The sequence below is a fragment of the Quercus lobata genome, chromosome 7 (assembly GCF_001633185.2).
Source record: "Quercus lobata isolate SW786 chromosome 7, ValleyOak3.0 Primary Assembly, whole genome shotgun sequence".
NCBI classification, from domain to species: Eukaryota; Viridiplantae; Streptophyta; class Magnoliopsida; order Fagales; family Fagaceae; genus Quercus; species Quercus lobata.
The window spans coordinates 1778014-1796988 of NC_044910.1; the positions used below are offsets into that span (position 1 = coordinate 1778014).

General features: G+C 33.2%; 1 long non-coding RNA gene across 1 annotated transcript; it reads left to right on the forward strand.

Moving 5' to 3' along the window:
• Window positions 1-11688: 11688 nt before the first annotated feature.
• LOC115953707 lies at window positions 11689-17555 on the forward strand. The gene is made up of 4 exons (XR_004083776.1): window positions 11689-11770; window positions 16796-17024; window positions 17162-17219; window positions 17345-17555. It is a non-coding gene; the product is annotated as an uncharacterized LOC115953707 (long non-coding RNA).
• The last annotated feature ends 1420 nt before the right edge of the window (window positions 17556-18975 follow it).

Consider the following 18975-nt stretch of genomic DNA (forward strand, 5'->3'; position numbering starts at 1 on the left):
ATGTAGTGAGTTGGGAAAAATTAATGATCATAAATATATGCTGATATGACTTACAAGGCAGATTCCAAAACTTTAATTCCTTTTCCTTGATTGTTTACATCTTTTTATTGCTTTATATATTTTGCTTAGTTTAACTATTTGCTGCTTAGTTTATTTAATTGCAAACAACCAATTTTTATTAAACTAGATTAGGATTAATTTGGTTAAGGTTTAATTAATTTTCCTACGTTCATACAAGTCCCTGTGGGTTCGACCTCGTTCTTGTCCAACTATATTTCGGTACGGTTCGTACACTTGTGAGTATTTTAAAATTTCACAACATAAATGCTAAAATTTTTACAATTGTTGATGAGAATGCTCTTACTGGTCAATGCCATTGAACTTAAAATATATATATATATATATGTGTGTGTGTGTGTGTGTGCGTGTGTGTGTGTGTGTGTAAGTTTGGATAGCATTTAAGCCTGTGTTTATGCGTTTTGTTGAAAAAATGTGGGTCTTATGGCACTGTTTACGGACCCATAAAAGCCATCCAAACACAAATTTCAATATAAATTTGAGTCACACAGTATTATTCGCATATTTAAAAATTATTTTGTTACAGTGTTTTCAGTTTTTAACAAATAAACGGTATCCAAACACACCCTATATATATATATATATATATAAAATTTCATTTTCTTTTTTATTTTGTCTTTTTGAGAACTTTAGCTGGCACCCTTAAATTAAAATAGTAGAAAAAAAACAAATAAAGTTGACAAAGGCAATTAAGACAGTGGGTTGTGTGGGCAGAAAGCGAAATGGATTTGACACATAAGCTATAACAGAGAGTTGGTGAGAGTAAGAGCATTCACATCATGTATGTAAAAAAAATTATATCTTACTATCTTAAAAGTTATTTTATCATTTATATCATACAATTTTATAACATCTTCGACATCCCAAATTTTATTTTTTTCCCAGTTTATTTAAATATTCTTTTTTTTTACTCTCTCTCTCTCTTCCTTTTCCTCTCTTTCTCCCTCAACCTCTAGCATCGGCCACAATAGATTAAAAAAAAAAAAAAAACAAAGCCACCACGCCACCACCAACACATTGTGACCCCCACATATCCCAGCACCACCCACCGAACCATCAAACCAAAACCAAAACCACATTAAAAAAAAAAAACTCATCAAACCATCAGTTCAAACCAAGCCAAAACCCCACATATCCCAACAAACCCATTTAAAAAAAAAAAAATCACCATCAGAGCCACCATCGGAGCTACCAATGAAACCACAAACACAGCACACATCACTACAGCTCTTTTGGGTTCTCTCTCTCTCTCTCTCACTTTTTATCTCTTTGTTTTCTTTATTTTTCTATTCAAAGCTCTCTCTTTTTGGTCAGTGTCTTTGGAGATTTGGGTTTGGGTTTTCAGGGAGGGATTTTTGTAGGGTATGGCTAAATGGTGTTTGTGTTTACCGATCCACCCACCCGATCAACAGATCCACCAATTCAAACCCATCGATCAATCGATCCAAACCCACAATCAACCGATCCCAGCCAAGCAATCCTAATTCACGCCACCATGATCTCCGATCTTCGCCAATCCATGCCAATCCCAAATCCAAAATCCAAAACCTAGCTCCGGTGCAAGCTTTGAATGAGAGAGAGAGAGGAAGTGAGAGTAATGCGCTATTTTTATGCCTTGAAGCTAAAATATACTAACATATAACATATACAAGACCGGATATGAATGCTTTGAGAGAGAGAGAGAGAGAGAGAGAGAGAGAGAGAGAGAGAGAGAGAGAGAGAGAGAGAGAGAGAGAGAGATGTATACATGCTTATACACGTGGATGTGGATGTCGGTCAAAGTAGTCGCGAGGAAACTGCTTTGGGATGTTAAGATTTAAGAGTATTCACATTAGTTGATGTAAAAATTTATGTTTATTTTAGCATAAAAACTTATTTTTCAATTTTATGTAACCACCTTTCAAAAATATCCACAGAAGATTATTTATCCTAAACTCTATTTAATTTAAATATAAATTTTTCTAGATTTTTTGATTTTTTTTCTTTACATACAATAACCATCATTCACTCTCTTCCTTCATCATCGAAATATACAAACAAATAATTAAAAAAATAAATACAAAATAGCAACTTTGCAAATTTATACATCTTTAATTTGATTGATGTTAGTGATTTTGGAGTTTGAATGTGTAAAATTGAGTCACATTTCAATTTTGCATTATCTTATGAAAATGCACTAAGGGAGAGTTTGTAGAGTTATAAAGTTTTTATTTATTTTTTGTTTGAGAGAAAAGATATTGAGTTCTAGAGAGCTGGTGAAAATAGAAGAGGCAACCAAATAAGGGGCGCAAAGTGAGAAGAGAAAGAGAAAGGAGGAGAGAGGAGAAAGAGATAGAGAAACACCAACGAACAACTCAACAAAGAGGGGAAAAAATGTGAGAAAGGAGATTAGTGAAAAAAGAAAAATATGACTAAGGAAAATTAAAAAAAGAAATTGCAAACCCCAAGAACAGCTAATGAGGGAAATCAATATTTATTCTTAAGTACTAGTTTTTCAAAAACCTCAATCTCAAACTAGGACAATCTAAATTACAATTATTGAAAACACACTAGAGAAACATTGGAAATGGAACCAAAGAAGAGGCTATAAAGCTAATCCAACAACCAAAGAAGGGACTAGAAAGCTAATGTTAACTCATACTACAACCATGATCAGTTTAAACCCTAATTAATAGTGCTAGGGTTTGAGCTAGCCAAATATTCAACTATTTGGTCGGATCAAACTTACCACCAATGGAAAGATGGCAAAAATTACCTTTCTAGCAACTATTTAATAGTATTTGTATTAATTTGTGCAAAAATTATTGTCTATTTTAGTATACGAATCTACTTTTTTATTTTATATACTCACTTTTCAAAACATCTAATATCAGATTATTTATTTTATACTATATTTTATTAAAATATCAATTTTTCTTGATTTTTTAAATTATTTTTCTTTTTTCACATACAACAACTACCATCCATTCTCTTTTTTCATCCTCAAGATGTGTAAAAAAAGAATAAACAACTAAAAATACAAAATAATAGTATCAGTGTAAATTTATACAATTATTGTAGTAAATTTATAAATTTACATAGTTATACATGAACTAATGTGGGTCTTTTTAGGTAAAATTCTGTAAATTGTACACATTTTTTCTATTAAACCTAGATTGATGTGAATGCTCTAAAAATGTATAAATTGGATTTAAAATGAGCAAAATATTGAGAAATCTAAGGACCGCATCAACATGTAAAAATAAGTGAATACGGATCTTTTTAGAAACCGTGCATGAATCATAAGCTTTCTAGTCGTACTAAGATGTAAGATCACCTAAAGCGGAGATTTTTTTTTTTTTTTGATACAAGATAGAATTTTTACTTTAGCTTAATCTAAGTGTATATGTGTGTGAAACACTCTTCTAAAGACTTGAACTCCAGCCCTTGCACCATTGTGGAGTGACCACCGCATCAAGGGTGCGCGGTGGTAAAGCGGAGATTTGAAAGACCATCAAAGGGAACCTCAAATTTTGACACAACCAAAAAAAATATAAAAAATTAAATCAATTAATTATTATTATTATTATTATTTGTCAAATGCATGACTTTGAAAAACGAAGCGCAAAGTCATACAGTCACCACTTGGGCTATCTAGAAAGTACTAAATAAGAACAAATTGCCCAATTCGGCTTGCGTCCACTTTACGCTTATATCTCAGTTTCTTTTTTTTTTCTTTCTTTTTATAAAAAATGGTAAATTACAACTTATTTACTTATTTGTAATTGGGTCGAAATTTAAGTTGTTTACTTGTGATTTAAAATTTGATATTTTATCTATATGAAATTAGTTCAATTAGATTTTCTTAACCCACCTCCGTTAAAAACGTGGCTAAATATGTGATTTTACTTTACTTTTATGTTTCTTTCCTTCAAAAACACAAAAAAATATATATAAAAATATAAGATCAAATAAGATAAAAAGGATCCAAAGAAATACTTGCATCATGAGATTTCAAACCATAGATAGACAACTTAAATTTTGATCAAACTTCAAGTGGGTAAAGTGATACAAGTAGGTAAAAATTGGTTTAAACCCTAATTAATAGTGCCAGGGTTTGAGCTAGCCAAATATTCAACTATTTGATCAGATCAAACATATCACCATTGGAAAGATGGTGAAAATTACCTCTCTAGCAACTATTTAATGGTCTAAATTAGATTTAAAGGAGCAAAATATTAAGAAATCAATAATAAGAAAAATGTTTAAACACAAATCAAGTTTGGTATATTAAAGACCACATGTACAACTTCTCAATCGTCCATTAAAAAAATGTCAATATGGATATTTTTAAAAACCATGTATCACAAGCTTTCTAAGAGCACTAGTATTCGGAAATGCAAAAAAAAAAAAAAAAAAAAAAAAAAAAAAAACCTTATTTTGCATTCTCAAATACTATTTTATTTATTTTACCAACTCATTTTATAACTCATCCTACATCCCAATTTTTATTTTTATATACAACCCAATAAAATAATATAAATTACTTAATAAAATAATAAAAAGTATTATTCTCTCACTATTATTCTCTTATTATTTTTCTCTCTTCACACATAACCACTAGATTAAATATTATTATTATTATTATTATTTTTACAACCTATGAATAGTAAGGTTGTATATATGCAACCTTACTATTCATAAATTACAAATTTTATTATGTATACAAACCTAAATGAAGTGAGTTTTTACTGTCTTTAAGTTGTAAAATAATAAAAATTCTCCTATGCTAATGCTTTGACGACTCTAAGATCACCTAAAGCAGAGGTCGGAAAGGCCATCAAAGGGACCTCAAATTTTGACACACATGCCCAAAAAAAAAAAAATCAATTAATTATTAGATTCCTTCTCTTTTAAAAGGAAACCAATTTTTTCTTGGGACCGGCTCACCTCAAGTTAAGAACCCTCCCATTACCTCCCGTTTTTAAATAGATTTGAGACACCTGTCAAATGATAAATCTAAAGGGCAAAAAAAAAACCACGTCACCCCACCTTAATTATCACACGTCTACTCTTTTTTTTTTTGTCTCAAACTTTCTCCCAGCGGCAAAGAGCATAAGGAGACACGATCTGGTGGAGATCTTTCCATTGCCATTTACCTCTCCTTAAAAAACCCAGAAGCTAACAGATGGAACTTGACCCAGAGATCTTTGATCCCAATCTTGTTTTATAAGCTTCACTTTCATAGGTTTGCTGGAATTTTATTAATGTTTGGGTTTTGCAGAATTTGAAATAAAATTGGCTCATGTTGTTTATAGATTTGACTTTTTTGAATCATTAAAATTTAGTATATCCATTCTCCATCAAAAGAGAGAGAGAGAAAGGTACTTGTACTTTGCTCCATGGCCTAGTGGACTTGTGCCTCCGCCAGCAACTGAAGCTTTCTTCTGTCCACTGCGTGTTCTGGTAGATCTTCGATTTGGCCGCGGTGATGTTGCAGAGAGAGGAAGTTTGAGACAAAACAGAGGAGAATGTGTGATAAATAAAGTGGGGTTGACGTGGTTTTATTTTTTACCATTAGATTTATTAGTTGACAGGTGTCTCAAATCTATTTAAAAACGGGAGGTGATGGGAGGGTTCTTAACGGGAGGTGAGCCGGTCCCTTTTTTCTTTGTCATATCAAATTCATAGCCGCAGTTTTTCAATTAAATTAGTGTGCATAAGGAAACACGCCGACAAGAAGCAGCACTAACGAGAAGGATCTTTGCCTTTTTTTTTTTTTTTTTGAGAAGGATCTTTGTTTCTTAAATGAATTGTCAAATGTATGACTTTGAAAATCGAGGGCAAAGTCATAATCACAGTCACAGCCACGTGCATCACTGGGACTACCCAGCTGTTAGAGTTTACCCTCTTTTATTTTACTATCTCAAAAAGTTTCTTTATCAATTATACAATATCATTTTACAATACTTTTAGCATTTCAACTTTTATTTTACAATACAACTCATTAAAATAATATAAATTATACAATAAAATAAAAAAATTTCTATCTTCCCACTCTCTCATTTTTGTCCCTGCCTCTGTCCTGCTCTCAACAACCAAACAACCCAATCACCACCACAACACCACCATGCCCACCACGCCACCATTGCCCACTGCCTACTAAAATCCCACTGGAACCAAAACTCCATTTTACAATACTCCTAACATCCCTCTACCCCTAGCACCGACCACCACCAAAAGAAAAACTAGGCACCATGCCACCCACCGAGAAACCCACCAATCTCCACGATCCAAACCCATGCCACCACCTGACCCATGGTACACCGATCCACCTATCCAAACCCATCACTTGACCCACAACTCCAAACCCACCACTTGACCCACGACCCACATTGCTCATTGATCCAAACACAACCCACCACGATCTCTAATCTCTATCGATCCATGTCGATCCAAAATCTAAAATCCACGCTAATCACCATGCTGTGACCTCGAACCCAACCTAGCTCCAATGCAAGCTTTGAACGAGAAAGAGAGATGTGAGATGAGAGAAAGAGTGAGGACAGAGGACGGAGGAGTTCTGTGAGAGAGAGAGAGTAAATGAGAAACACTAAAACAAAACTGAGAGTAAGAGAAAGCAAAAAGTGAAAAAGAATAAAATAATATTTTTTTTGGTTTTACAATTGAGCTACAATGCGATTTTACATTTAGAATTGCATTATAGCACAATTGCAAATTTTTTTGCAATAGTCAGATTTTACAAATCCGGTTGTTGGGCTCTTTTTATGCCTTTATGCTAATTTTCCCCTACATTTCCCATTTACAATTGCCAATGGGAATGCTCTTACTAAATAAGAACAAATTGCCTGATTCAGCTTGCGTTTATTTTACGCTTAGATCTCATTTTCTTTTCTTTTTTTCTTTTCTTTTTATAAGAAATATGTTAAGGAGCAGTCATTCCCTAATTTGGCTCATTGCAATCGTTAAGGGATAAATTTTGGACCTAATGTATCCTGTATGGGACCGTTACCTAAAATAAACTTGTGTCATTATTGTGCGTATTGGAGTATTCGATCTAAGCTAAGTTCATGGACAAATGTCCCTTTTAAGTGAATGTTGTGCAAATTTTCAAAGTAAATTACAATAAAATACACAACCTTAGCTAATGCAAATTGATGCTTGTTAGTTGAGCTTTTTTTTTTTTTTTTTTTTTCCTTTTAAAAAAAAATTATATATATATAATATATATAGAGAGAGAGAGAGAGAGAGAGAGAGAGAGAGGATATTGCTACATTACCCTGGCTCTTTGAATTGACATCAATTTTTTTTTTTTTTGGAAAACTCTAGGACCACACTCAAGCCCATACCCAATTTTAGATTATGCTAGTGTCGACTTGTGATTAGTGCACAATAATTTAAGTTTTCACTAAGTATATATAATGGTTACATGTGTAAATGATATAATCAAATAATAAATTAGCATTTATGTATGTTGTGAAATTGAGTGTCAATTAAGTGTATAGTGCCTTTGGTACCCAATTCATTTAGAGAAGTGCTACATCCACAACATATTCACAACAAATTATAGGTGGTGTACAATACACTAGCCAAGGCATAGGAGAGTATCGATGTGGTTGAATTTGGACCTTACACGTGGAGTGGCTGTGAGTAAAGGAAAGGAAACGTTGGCTACAAGATTTTATCCTTAGCCCCGTGCCGAGGGCATGATTGCCTTGGGAAGGAAGTAAGATATACATCTGACATGAGTACTCAAACACTCATAAAAAGGGAGATAGTGACCTCCTAAGGTCAGCAACTATAGAAATAGCCTTTATTGGCTGAGTGCATGTTTGACCACCTTAGGGACATGCGTCTCACCTATGGTACTTTTGATGTCCCTATCGTTGCTTAAGGGTTGTTCCCCAATGCTAATATTGGTGTATTCTCTCTCATCCAGTCACCAAATAGTACCCTAGCTGTAATAAGGTCCAAAAAAAAAAAAAAAAATGATGATTTGACACCTATCTTTGTACTCAGCCATATTTCTCAGGCCATAAGAAGATCATGCAGCTGGACTATTAGGGTAAGAACCCAAGTAAATCTTTTGAGAAGAGAGTAGAAAGTTGATTAGAAAGTGAGATAGAAAAACAAGGTATCTCTTTTGAGGAAGAACATCCTTATTATAGAAGAGATACCTCTTTTTCCATACATATACAAAGCTAAACAAAGCAAGGGTGACTCTCTCTTGCTCAAACTGTGGTTTTTTTATCCTTTTCTAAGGGTTTTCCACGTACATATTGTGTTCACTTTACATTCTTGCAATCACTTTCTTTCTCTAGGTATTATGATGTCAATGTTTGCATTTTTGTCACTTATGAGCTTTCTCATCAAGATGTATTGTTAGATAACTTATCTACTCCCTCATATAAGTTCAAATCTAACTTGCACGTACAGATGGAAAGTTGTTATTGGTTCTAATTTGAATTCATTACTTAAATTACTTTTTTGTTCATTTGTAACAACCAATAATAACCAACCACATAATATTTATTGTGAAAATGTTGTGGATAAAACATTTCTCATTCTTTTAGGATCACATACTTTACAACTCTAACCACAACTTACACACGTGTCAATTTGTGATTGGATTGCTATCACTTACACAAGGGGTTAGCCATTGATACTTGATAAACAGTAATTGTAATTTTGATGTGGCAGATTGTGATTGGTTTGTCTATTATTTTCACATAAATCCACAATTTTTCTGTTATTCATATCACAATTGTAGCAAAATTGTGGTGCTAGATTTTCTGGAGTATGAGTCCTAGACCTTTTCCTTTGCTTTGCCACCTATGCTTAACTGATTTTTAAGTTGTTTTTTAGATTCTCGCAAAAAAACATAAAATTTTTTATTTTTTATGTTCACGTTGTGTCCTATTGTTTGGGATATTTAGAAATCACAAATTTTATTTTATTTTTTATAATTCAATAATTGAGGAGGGTGACTTGAATCATTTGAGCTATAAAGTGACTTGAAATCTTGAATCATTTAATTTTAAATTGTTCATAAAAAAAAAATTCATTTTGAATTAAGGATTAAACCACTATGCACACTATTTACCTCTTCAAGTAGTCTCATTTCTCATCATTGATCAGTAGGCAATCTTAACTCTTAAAATTTGATCTTGCATGTAAGTTATTAATTACATAATACATAAAAAATAAAAATAAAAAAGCATTCTCCAATAATATAACCAAACGCATTTTCAATAAGTATAATTACTTTTTAATAAAAATTTCAGTATAGTGCAAACTGTAATTTTTCAGTATTGTAGACACCACAATCTCTCCTTCAACCATTATTTTTTTTAAATTTAATTTTTACATATTTTTTATTTTTTATTTTAACAACAAAAATAACATGAGAATGAATTGAATGGTCATAAATGAATGTGCACTTTTCACGGTCTAATGGTAGAGGAAAAATGTCCTCATTCATTGAATGGTATTGCTCCCATTACCATGGTTTTAATCAACGATGAATCACAAAATTAAAGGATCCCCACAATTGCATGTGCAGATAATTTTAAACAAACAACTGAAGCTCATTAATAGGGTGGTATAAGCTCGGACTCTTCACCATAAGTGTTTGGGTTAGTCTCACCATTAAATGGGGTGGGTTAGCCTAAAATCAAAGTTTAAAATATTCTACCACCGCACACCCTTGGTACGATGGTCACTCCATAAGTATAAGTGCTTGTGGAGTATGGGGGGTAAGGGTCAAGGTTCAAGTCTCCAGGAGGGAGTTTCACACACATATACACTTAGATTAGGTTAAAGTATAATTCTATCTTGTATAAAAAAAAAAAAAGTTTAAAATATTCTTGTGTTTGGGCCACATGTGGGAAAGCCCACAGCTATAATTGACACCAGACTCCCCTTCAACATTGTTGTTATTGATTTTTTTTTTTTTTTTTTTTTTTTTTTGTTACAACAAAAATAACATAAGAATGGATTGAATGGTCATAGATTAGTGTGTGCTTTTAACCCTCTTCATGACAAAAAAATTCCTCTAGATTGAGATCCTGCACTGGGTGTAAATGTGCAATACCATAAATGGTTGAGAAAAAAAATCTAAACTTTTTAGTTTCACCTAGGAGACATCCAATGGCAGAGGAAAATTGTCCTCAATCATTGAATGGTATTGCACCCGTTACCTCAATGCATATCCCAAACCATCCTGGCATCCTGGTACATAGAACTTAGAAGTTGGTAAAGTAATCACTCTCTAATTTTCTTATTATATCAGATTGACTGGATTACAGAAAAAATTATCAACGATAGTATATTTTTGCTATTCTAGTGTTTCTATTGAATGCCAAATTTGTCAAATTTTCTGTAGAGAGGCTAGTATTGAGCCCAAAAGGCAAAGGCTGGAAGTTTTGGTTGCCTCTTGAAATGCATCGCGTAACTTTTTTCTCCATGGTCCTATTCAATATATTTTGAAATCTAAGACCGATGAATTTAAGAAAATTTTTATTAGTGTCCGTTTGGCAAAAGATTATTTTTGTCAATTTATTTTACTATTCAGCTTATTTTTACTATTATTCATGGGTCCTACTGCATTTTTTAGGTACTATTTATGGTACCATTATATTATTTCAGCTAACTTTTACCTTTATCTACGGTATTTTCAGCAAAAAATTTTCAGTTTCAATAAAATAAGTAGATCCCAAACAGACTCTTAATATTTAAATATTATTTATATTACTTTTTATTTCGGGTATATTTTATTAATATATCTTGAGATTTGAATTAACACTAACCAGGTTTAAGACATTTCAAAATAGGTTTAATTTCATATATTTTACAATTGATAATGGTTAATCTGCTTAAACTTCTTGTGATATGATGGTTCTTACTTGACACATTGATAACAATTTTTTTTTTCAACTAAGATTTCAATTAAGTTGAATTTTTATTTGCTCAATATTTTGAGAGCCTTCTTGAGGTGAGAGAAAGAATGTAAACTTTTATATATATAACTTGTTATATAATTCATATTTTGAAAATTTCACTGCTGAATTACATGTTCTATATATTTTTAATGTTCATGCCAATTGGATGTTATTTACTACCCTATATATATATATATATATATATATATTTAAAGTTACACCTGATATAATTTTAAATAATGTTATATCATCCTATAATTTGTTATATAATTTATATTTGAAAACCTCAATGTTGAATTACATGTTCTATACATTTTTAACATTTATGCCAATTTTCATGTTAATTGGATGTTATTTACCATTTCATTTATAAATTAATATTTTATGTATTATTTTAAACTATACAAATTTGAATTTAAACAATTGATTGATAATATGACCATTAATATTTGATCATCTTGAAATTTTGTAAGTATAGAAAATATATAACGATATTATAATTTAATGGTGAATTTATTAAAATTTACATTAAATTAAAAAATTTTGAGTGACGTAAGAATGCTTAAAATTTTCTGCTCAACCCTTTTTAGGACACTTTTTTGTACAAATTTTGGAGCTTTTGGGTTGGGGGCCCTTAAGTCTTTCGCCTTCCATCTTTATTATTTTATACCTAATTGGAATTTGGAATTCCCTAAAGAGCTCTCACTTCTGTGTTCCTTTTCTTCGCATAATAACGTTAAGAAACGTTTCAGGTAATTTAATCTTTCATCTTATCTTTCTGTTTGTTTGCCTAGAAAATTGAGAAGAGACAAAAAGTGGTTTTATATTTACGATTCTTTTTTATCAAACCGTATGCATTGCCCATTAAATTTTATTTTATGCATTTCTTGTTGGTTGCTATGATATTTTTTTTGATTGTGCATCAAAATCTAAAATTTATAATATTTAGTAGGTTTTTATTTTTTTTTTGGTGGTAGATTCGGATATAAGAAAACATATAATGTTAATGTATATGCTTGTTTAATTAACGGTTGAATGTGTAAATCCTTATTGAATGTGTAAATAAGGTTTCAACGAGGGTTTGATTGCATGTTTTTGCTCCTATTCTTTAACTTGTAAAAATCTGATAAAGATATTAAAGTTTTACTACAAATTGAAGTGTTAAGGAGGTTGGGTTTCCTTGAATTAATCCAAAACACCCTTTCATTGTCTTCTTTTTTTGGTTGAATAAAGGCTGTAGCTATAATTATTGTTTAAATATATCTTTGTGTACAATTGGGGGCAAGAAGAAAGGACAATCCTCAAGCCACACCTGCGGCTCTACATTTTGCTGAGAAAACTTTGCTAGCTCTCTTGAGTTGCATAGTTACTGCACAACTTGGAATGAAACACATTCAAAGCTTTTCATGTTTTGCTTAATATCATTTAGCAATAGTCCCTATTCAACAAAATAGCGTGCTACATTTGTAAGTGCATTATCATCCCAGCGTCTTCACATTCCACAATCATTCTTTTAATCAACGATGAATCACAAACTCTCTCAGACAATGCAGCAAACACCTCACCTGCTCTATAATGAATCACCGCCACCACACCTCCACTCCCATCTTTGAAGCTCAAACCAGCAACATTTATCTTAAAACAGCTTGAATCAGGAGGTAACCACTTCACTGGATCCAGATTGAAGTGAATATCCTGCTAGTCTGATCAATGAATCATTTTGTCATTTAAACATTCGGCACTTTCAAAAGCCACAATAGGGAAGGAAATTGAAAAAAACTTAAACTGGAACCCACATTGTTGCTGAATTGAGAAACAGAGGAAAAAATTCGGCAAAACTGGGAGGTTCTGACCTCGACATTTTGGTACGGATGGTCAACTCCCGAATGGCACTTTAAGGCTTTCAATGTTGATTTGTCCTGCCTTCTTCTCTTACTTCTATCATCCTGCAGCAACATCTTGATAGTTAAATGCATGTGTTGGGAACTTGTAACTCAAATGGGAAACTCAGATTTGGGTTCATTCATGTATCAAGGTCAATTAGTCAATGTTAGTTACAAGTAGTGCATGCAAATTTCACTTCATCAATATTGGCACCTGAACTCGTTGTTTTGCATCTGTGTTATGTGAGATTTTTTCATTTTTCATGCTATTCAACTTGCAATTCAGAGCTTGGCACCTGTGCTTGTATTCTCGTTTTAAAGTATCTTCCACAAACAGTTTATGTGGAATGAGGCAGTACTACATTCTCATGGTTCCATTGTTTAACTTCTTTTCATAATGAAGATTATCTACTTACTTGAATTACAGCAAGAGGTTATTTGGCACAATTAGTTGTTTCTTATCACATTTGAATATGTATTCTTTTGGGGGAGCAAGAAGGAAGGAAAATCCTCAAGCCACATCTGAGGCTCTTCCTTTTGCCGATGAGAAAACTTTGCTAGCTCTTGAGTTGCATAGTTACATTATTTTCTGCACAGCTTGGAAAGAAATACATTCAAGGCTTTAACATGAGTTGCCTAATATCATCTAGCGATAGTCTCTCTTTAGCAAAATAGCTTGCTACATTTGAGGATTCAGAGAGAAGTTTGCTTGATTTAAAATTATTTTTCTTTAGAACCGTATTGGATTGGATGTTAATTTTGCGTAAACATTCCATATGTTTGGTTAGAGATTTTATAGATTTATGTAATCTGAGTGATTGATTGTATGGTCCCTAGTCGTATACTTGGATGACTCTATTCTTTGCCATTAATAAAACTTCATTATTTATCAAACAAAGAAAAAGCTTTGCTACATTTGTAAGTGCATTAATCTGCCCAGTGTGTTCACATTCCACAATCACTCAACTAAGTCCTGTGACACGGCTTCATTACATCACGCATGAAAGAGTAGTAATACACAATTTTTTAATCAACTAGGAATCACAAACTCCCCCAGACAATGCAGCAAACACTTCACCTGCACCATCACGAATCATGGCTCCCACCTCCAGTCCCATCTCAGAAGCTGAAACCAGCAATATTTAGCTTAAAACAGCTTGTATCAGGAGGTTACCACATAAATAGAACTGGATTGAAGTGAATCTCCTGCTAGTTCTGTTCAATGGATGACATGGCTAACTAGACAGCACTAGAAGCTGTGATGTTAGGCAATGACATAGCAGCCCCCATACAAACTTCATTCCTACGATTCCATAGTTTCCACCCAACTGTGAGGAAGTTCTCAAGACAAGGAGACTCCCAATTTTTGAAAGCCTTGGTCCTTGTTTGAAGGATTCCCGAACTAGCATACCAAGCAAAATTTTGGATCTTAAGGGGCACCTCTAGGGACCAAACATATTCCAGAATCATTTTGCCATTTGATCATTTGAAACTCTTTCAAAAGTCATAATAGGAATGGAAACTGAAAAGAACTCAAACTGGAATCCACCTTCTTGCTGACTTGAGAAACAGAGGAACTCAGAGGTTCTGACCTTGACACTTTGGTACAGAAGGTCAAGTGTTGAACAACACTTTAAGGCCTTCAAATGACACTTAATTCCCAGACCAAAGTGCCAATATGTCTTGCCTTCTTTTGTTTCCGTTGTCCTATAACTGCTTCTTGATAGTTAAATTCACATGTTAGGAATTTGTAACTTGAATGGGAAGCTCAGATTAGGGTTAATACATGTATCAAGGCCAATAAGTCAAAGTTAGAGTTAGTAACAAGTAGCCCAGGATTCATTAAAAAAAAGTAGCACATGCATGGATCAATTAGATCAATTTTACAGCTTTTTTTTTTTTTGCCGATTATCAAGTAATTTTTACTGCCAACATTCTGGGAAACCAGCACCAACATACAAAAAGGATTACAAAACCAACTCACAGGTCAAAGCCAAAAACCTGAAACTAACAGCACCCTCATCATGGAGGCAACACCAACTACACATAGAAACACCTAAACTAAACAAACAAGAAGCCAAGGAAATACAACAAAAGCCTATTTACGCAGCAACAGTCTGCAAAGAATATAAATCCAGCTTACTCAGGCCAACAATCCGTCTACCAAAGATACAACAAAATATACTAAGCCAAGGAGACCATAGCAAATTTCTGTAACAACATTCCTGCAACCAGCTAAACATTAGCAGATACTCAGCACATTCTTTATCTTGTAGGGGCTTGATTCTTGAGGGTAGCTTCTGCAAATCCCCATTTATAGCATATTTCCCTATTAACTCTGGAATCAGCATAGGTTTTTCCACCCTCAATTCGAGCTCTAACCTGTTTCTTGACTTCTTCCCCATATGTTCCTCAGATCTAACCAATCCTTGGAATATAACAGCATTTGTATGGGTGCAGCGATGAAGGGTTGCTGCACTGAGTCCTAGTTTACCACAATCTTATCTCAAGGAAGCAACATTTGGAATCCCAATCATCAGCAATGGATTCCTGGTAGCACCTGAATTTAATTTTCCTCCATGACCTTCTGGAAAAGGAACACTTGAAGAATAGATGGTCTCTATTCTTCACAGCTTCCCTGTAAAGGACATCCTCAAGCCACATCTCAGGCTCTTCCTTTTGCTGATGAGAAAACTTTGCTAGTTCTTGAGTTGCATAGTTACATTCTTTTCTGCACAGCTTGGAAAGAAATACATTCAAGGCTTTAACATGAGTTGCCTAATATCATCTAGCGATAGTCTCTCTTTAGCAAAATAGCTTGCTAAATTTGAGGATTCAGAGAGAAGTTTGCTTGATTTAAAATTATTTTTCTTTAGTACTTTATTGGATTGGATGTTAGTTTTGCGTAATCATTCCATATATTCAGTTAGTGATTTTATAGATTTATGTAATGCGAGTGATTGATTGTATGGTCTCCAGTGACTCTATTCTTTGACATTGACAAAACTTCATTATTTATAACAAAAAAAGAACCTTGCTACATTTGTAAGTGCATTAACCAGCCCCGTGTCTTACATTCCACAACCACTCTGCTAAATCCTGTGACATGATTTGCATCACATGTGAAAGAGTAGTAATATACATTCTTAAAATCAAAGAGGAATCACAAACTCTCTCAGACAATGCAGCAAAAACGTCACCTGCACTTTCACAAATCACAGCTCCCACACTTAACATTTAGCTTAAACCAAATAACTTTCCACCATTCTACTTTAGGGTAATGCTGCCTAATTTGATCTCAAGCACTAGCAACAATGAAGGACCCTACTTCATGTATGATTCCTCAGCATTGCTATTGGTTAAGGAACATGTGCTGAATGAACAACCAACAGGATTGGAGCAAGTCCCTGTATAAATACCCAACTTGTAACTCTAATCTCACTAGTAAATAGTTATGCATTTTCTTGGATATTTCTCTCTTGAATTCTCTATAATTCTCTCCCCAATTCCCTCTCAATTTCGGCTCTCTCTCTCTCTCTCTCTCACACACACACACACTTCTTCAATAATTCCTTGTTGATCTCATTATCCCATTATCTCCCTAGTCTAGTTTCTTCTTCAATCCCATTTCTCTAATCTCTAAACACTCAAACACCTAAACAACAACTGTGATCTTTAAATAACCCTCTTGGACCTAACAAATGCTTAGATAAAAGATATCGTAACCCATTGCTTTCCTGAACAAATTGTAAAAGCAATTGTAGATCTGTGAGGAAAGTGCTACGGAATCTGGATTGAATATTACCTCAAGTCTTGACTATTGCCTTATCACAACAAATGCTCTTAAAAGTTCATTTTATAAGTGCCTTTTTTTCTTCTTGTTAATCGTTTTAGGAGACAGTTGTTGGAAAGCTTGGAAAACCTCTCCATTACAAAAGTGGCACATTCCACAGGATTATTCTCAACTTCATGATCCAGGGAGGTAATATTACATTTGGTGATGGAAGAGGTGAGGATCGGTCTATGGATAGAAGTTTGCTGACAAGAACATTAAGATGAAGCATACTGGACCTGGTAGGACTGGTTTGATTTGTTCCTCAACCTACTGATTTCATTAGTCCTGGTAGTAACATTATTCTTTTTATTTATTAATCTTTTGTACAGGCTCCTGTCAATTGCAAATGCTTGCCCTGAAACAAACAGGGCTTCTGTCAATCATTTTTGCTTATTTTGTGTTGATTATTTTCATTATCATTGCAGTACGGTTGGTTGTTGTTTTGTTCAAGATTATTGAGAGATTTCCCTTTCCTCTTTGTTGGTAATAATTCCTTAACTGTAGCTTTGACTTTATTTTCTAAAAGTAAGTTACTTATTAGTTATATACTTCATTTGGAAATTATTTACTCATTTTATCCAAAATTTCCATTTTGCTGTTCATTGCAGTTTTGCAGTCACAATTTTTCACTACTTGTCCTAATAGCAGAGAAGTTAGTACAAATGAAGTATATCTCTGAACCAGTAAGTGATCCAACTCCAATTATTTCTATTTGCTGGGCATGTGAGTGTAATGTTGGAGGAATGCCTCCCATCTCCCCTATCCCGCTCTTTAAATTGGGAGTTTCGGTTCCTCTTTTGTGAAATAAAGTTTCTAATTAATATATATATATATATATATATATATATAATCAGTGAATTTTCAAAAAAAAAAGAAGTCCAACTATTTCTAAGTGATAAGTTTTCTTACTTTCCAATTGAAATGAATGCTAGGAATAGAAATTTTATTATATTGTGATACTTGTTAGTACTATAATTGTCATTAATGTTGGCATTTAATATAATTTCTCCTGTATTGAGTCATTGGATTCAATGAAAAGTTAAATTTCTACTTTACTACCGTATTTAGTCATTTTACTCCATTTAATCAAAATTACAGTCTTATCCATCTTTTATTGGTCTAAGGTATTTTTGTCTTTTGTAAATTTCTTGTAGTGTCCTATTTCATTCCAGAGTTGTAGAAGTTTTGTTAGCCTACCAATACTCTAACAGTCATTGGGGATTAATTTTTAATTACCAAACAATGTCCTGTTCAATTGGAATCTAAGCTTATATTTGCTCCTGTGGATTGCTTGTTAGTAATTCAATAGAAAATGATTCATAGTTTATTAAACCACAACTCTGTGTTCTACATGAAAATTGTTTGTATGAGAAAGATATAGCTGTCAAACATGGTCTAAGTTTTTAGTTCTATATATCGTTGATATCTTTTTGCATTTAGTTTTCTAGCATTATTATTATTTCACAATCTTGGTATTCACCCATCTCAAAATGCTGATCTTGACAATGAAATTAATTGTGCCTTTTGGGAAGAGCTTATAGTATTTTGGTGCATTGTAAACTTGTATGGCTTAGAAAAGGAGCACATGGTAGTGGCACGCACATCATTGCAATGCTACATACAAATCTCTCAATATCATTTGGTAATCCCTAGATCCTTTGTTTGTGTGCGTGTGTTTTTCAGAGAGCTTATTTTAAGGAAAGTAAATGAACAAGTGGAACTTTGGGCATTTGGCACATGGTTTAAATAATGGATGGATTTTTTATTTATTTGCTGAATCGTAAACTAACATTGAAACAAACAAGAAACAGAACAGCCTGTAAACAACTACACAAATTATCTACCCAAAGCAGAAAGCAAAAAGGAAAAAAGGGAAAAGATAAAAAAACACCACCCAGAATTACTTAAGGTCTCTCTGTATTCAAATCCTTGAACCTTCCAAAACCGAGACCACCACATTGTTTTGGTTGGCAAATGTGATCCCAAGCCTTTAGAGCAAGGAATCTTGATTTATTTTCTCGAGGCATCCACCAAAATTTTCTTACTTTAGCATCAAGCTCCTCACAGATTGTGAGGCACTCTAAAAGCAGACATGGCATACACTTTTTACTCCACCCATTTAGCTCTGCTTGAAGCTTATCTTTCAGGAAATTGAAATCTTCAGATCTTTTTTGTAAGGAAAAGAGGGTTAGTCAGATATTTAGAGTCCGTTTGGATATAGTTTATTTTGTTAAAAATT